The sequence below is a fragment of the Homalodisca vitripennis genome, chromosome 1, assembly GCF_021130785.1.
Source record: "Homalodisca vitripennis isolate AUS2020 chromosome 1, UT_GWSS_2.1, whole genome shotgun sequence".
Classification (NCBI taxonomy): Eukaryota; Metazoa; Arthropoda; class Insecta; order Hemiptera; family Cicadellidae; genus Homalodisca; species Homalodisca vitripennis.
The window spans coordinates 209717501-209722247 of NC_060207.1; positions in this window are offsets into that span (position 1 = coordinate 209717501).

The window sequence follows — 4747 nt, forward strand, 5'->3', positions numbered from 1 at the left end:
TTGAAACGTATTATATATATATATATAAGTACTGCTTAATACTTATAAAGAAACGTGGGTTTCTAGTATATTTCATATTTTTAGGACTCTGACTCATTTCTTGTATCAAAGACTGAAATCTTAGAAACCACATAAGTTATGTAAATTTGCAGACACTCTTGTAATCTCATACGCTGTTCTTGGAAACTATTTACTTATCTGGCTGTTTATCTTTTCAACCATAAAACTACTGATTTTGAGGTATGGTGATGTAGATATAATTACAACTGCGAGAAATTACATGGAAACTTGTGGGTTCATGACTTCTCCAGTCATGTCAGCGCTACAGAGTAGGTATTAGAATTTCTTGTTTTACACGTTACAAGAACAGAAACCGAGTTTATTCATGATATAGGAGTGTTTCGGATTACTTTGTGTATAAAGTGTAATGGAATCAAAATTGTTTGTGAGATACCTACACAAAATATATGACCAAGAAGGTGGACCTTAAGCTCGTTTACACATTTGCTAGAATGTTGCAACCCGATAGAGAATGTAACAACGTTCTTGACAGTTTGATTAAACCCACCTACTGCATGCTTTCCAGGTTATAATTTTCACATGTCTCTTAGATCTCTATTCTCAAAACAATATGGATGACAACAAATATATGTATTCTTATAAATAGATAAATTTTAATAAATACTACAATTATGTAGATTTTTTGGAAACGCAATAGGTTTAATAATGACATTTAACCTTCTCTATATCCATTGCAAATATTAGATATTTATTAAAATTAAATAAGCTTCAATACTGTTTGCAACGAGTAAAATACATTTTATTTTATGTATTTTGACAGCATAAGTTAGAGATTTCAAGTATGAAATTAGGATACGATTGGAAATCAAAAAAATTAAATTGTTTGCAGGAAAAATATGCAAATAAGGTAGAAATAAGTATAATAAAGTAAATATACTTCCATAATTTTGGCTTTTTCCATAAACCCATAAGTAAAACATGATGGGTCTAATTAAACATTATATTTTTCATAATTGTGTATTGTTGTGTCTATTTATATTGGTATGTGATGCTATACCAGAATTAATACATTAATGATGTTGAAATATTTGAATTGAATAACCTTTCTAAGTAAATTAAATTATTTTGTATTATCTTTTTATCAGTTATTTGGGCTAGGATTGGTACATAAATTATAAGTGAGCCAATATATAAGTGTAAACTGTAAATTATATTAATTTTATTTGTCGTTTTAATATTACGTTATCGTTGAGGAAAGTAATAAAAGTCTGTGTTGGTCTATAACATTGACAACCTACATACAAATACTTATTCATAGTTTTTTTACAGTTTGAAGTTTATTACTTACTTTATATCCTTGTCAATGTAACGATAACAATAAAGTAAAATATTAACGATAGAAACTGATCATCCTTTGTTAAAAAACAACTCACAAAACCTATTTGCTCCTGTAACTCTTCCAAAACTTCATTCCCGGCAAACTGTGTCTCACCGTCAACACTGCAGCGACATTTAACGAGTAATGTCAAGCCAACGCAATTTCCTCGAGCTTCCGACAGTAAACACTCAAGACTTATATTCTCGGTGCAGTCGTTGTTAAAACAACGCTGCCTTAAATCGATTTATTTCACCCCTCAACAGCTCTAAGCGAAGAGAGAGTTACGTATCTTTAAGACACCATAAGATGTAGAGTAACAATTTACTAATGATATACTACTAAATAAATATTCTTAATCGACAAACAGCGTTTTAACAGTTAACAGTTGCGTAACAGTGGTTAATTGTGAGTTAAGTAAAATAAGTACATACGTTAATTAAATTTTAGATCACTCTTAAAATGTATATTTTTATCATATTACACAAAAAAATAACAGCAGTTTGTTTATACTTAAGTTGGTCCATATAGTGATAGTTTTTGTTATCTCTTAATGGTGATCTAAAAATACATGCTGGCTCACAATTCAAGTTTTTCAGAGCGCTAACTTCAAATCCTTGCTTTTGTAAGTAAATGACAGAAATACAGCTGTTTTTATATGTAAATTTAACAATACAGTACTAATATGTTGAGTAATTTTGTACTAAAATTAAGTAAAACGAGTAAGTTTTTTTCATTTTGTTTCTCGTATTGCGAAACCATTGTTCACCATACAGAGCAATAATATCTTTAAGCGCTTATTTATATTTCACATCGGCTTCGCCTTGTTCGAAAAACACGTTTGTGTACAATAATTCATAATCTATCCAATTTGTAATTTTACTGTAAATATTGCTTTATTCACATGTCTATAAAACCAAGTTATACTTTGAAACATTTATGCTTACGGTTCACTTCCCTTAGGTCCTCCACTTTATGTATAAATTATTTACATAAGGTGCGGTCCACCACCTGCGTTACTACGTCTAATTATTCTATAGAATTTAGATTCTAAACTTGAGTTTCAATATTATTTAAACTAATAGTTTAGTGTATAGAAGAGACTTTGTTTGTTTGGTTTTTTTTAACAAGTTATTGCGAGCAACAGTATGTAACTTCCATTTCACAAGATTGAAGTATAAGAACTAGCTATTTTATAACGAGTCTCATTAATGAAAGTTAGCTGTAATTTACTTACAAATAGAACTGAACATGTATCATGATTATTATTATTGATATTAAATGTATAAACTACACGTAATTATAAAGTGAAGTGATATATAACAATAGCAATAAAATTTTTGTTTATTGAGAGAGTTTTACACAGTACATTTTTAATTATTCTGCCCTCCCTCATAATATTTTTTTAAGATGTCGAGTTTTAACTGACGATTATAGTTTTTGAGTAGCAATGACTTCATTTTGATTACGTTCATATTTTAATCCACCATCTTTAAGTCACATATTGTAACTAGAAGACATATATTAAAATAATTATTTTTGTGGTCAACACTCAGCGGTTGTTTTAGCGTAACTTTTCAAGGCAGATATCTTATCGCTATAAATATTATACAGAGCGGACTTAGACCTGGTCAGTCGGATTTGGAACTCCATCTTCTGCAATAGAAATACTATTGACCAATGAGTTTATATCCTTAATTAAAAAGCTGTCTCAGGAAATTAGACCTACTCGAATTTTATTCTGTTTAGTGATATTCCACTATCTAGAGGGTTTATTGTTTATCGCCGGCATTACTGCCAGGCGAAAAATCTATAATGACTTTTTAATCTTGAAAGCAGTAATAAAAGCAGTTTTCTAGATTTGCTTTACAATGTCAATATCCCAAGTACTGTAGAAAAAGTTTTAGATTTAATAGTAGATTTAGATTTAAAATAATTAGATTTAATTTTAGACTTGACCGAGTCAGCGACTAGAAAAAACTCCTTTTTAATTAGAAGACTAAATGATTATATAGTAATTTTTTGTATTATTATTGTCATTATTTAGCTTTATAAAGTAAGTCAATTTGAATTAAATTTATATACTCCGAAACGGCAGATTTGAAACTTTCATAACTCCTATACAAATAAAGATATATTAAAACAGATTTCCCCATTTGTATTGTCTTGGAATGAGGCAATCCAAAATGATATGACTCTTGGCATCTTTCCTATTTGAAAAGCTTTACCAGGAATCCCAGTATAATGGATTTCATAATGTACGCCACTGTTGCTATAGCTACCACAATGTGCACTCCCGCCATTTCATTATAGACCTGAATTTGTATTCACAAATTTTTACTTTTGTTCAAAATATTCCATTTTGTTTTAAATAATCATCAATTTGATTACCATAAATCAAAACAATCTTAATATTTGCCTATCAAATTGTACAAGGTATTATATATTTATATACTTAATGAAACTAAACGTTAAAGGAAGATATAAATTATACCCCATTATAATTTAAAACAGGTACAGTGAACTTTATAATATTCAAAGGAACACTTTAATCAAATATATATTGAAGGCATACTACTGGAGTGCTAATATTCCTCGGCGGTGGTTCCTTGTACAACTGTGTCACACCTTTGGATGGAATATTGAGTGGTCAAACGTAAGCTCTACCATTTAAGTATTGAAAGCATAACTCTGGAGTGTTAATATTCCTTGCCTGTACTTCGCACGGATGTGTCACACCTTCGGATGGAAAAATTGAGTGGTAAAACCTAATCTCCATCATTAAAAGTATTGAAGACATATTTCTGGAGTGTAATACTTTCCTCGTCTGTACTTCGCACGGCTGTGTCACACCTTCGGATGGAAAAATTGAGTGGTAAAACGTAATGTACATCATTTAAATATTGAAAGCATAACTCTGGAGTGTTAATATTCTTCGCTGTACTTGGCACTGATTGTGTCACACGTTTAGGTGTAACATATTCGAGTACATGATAAGAATCTAAAAGCTTTGCTTGGAATAAAACTGAAATAATTTTCCTCATAGATCGTTTTTAAGCATATCAAAGTGCCAATTAATAGTTATTTACCACATAAATTACTTCATATAAATCAATAGTGAAATCCATAAGTTGAAATAAAGTTTGAAAGAGCTGCTTTACGTTCCACTAAAGAAGAAGTCGTAAAATAGTGTATAAGTATTTGAAATATGTAAAAGGGATTTTTCGTTAAAGTTAAATTACTTAGTTAGGTGGTGCAATCTGAAAGATACATCTTCCATGAATCTTTGCAAGGTAGGGCTTATTGTAATACATTCAATTTTATGCACTGAGTTGAACGTACTATCGAACG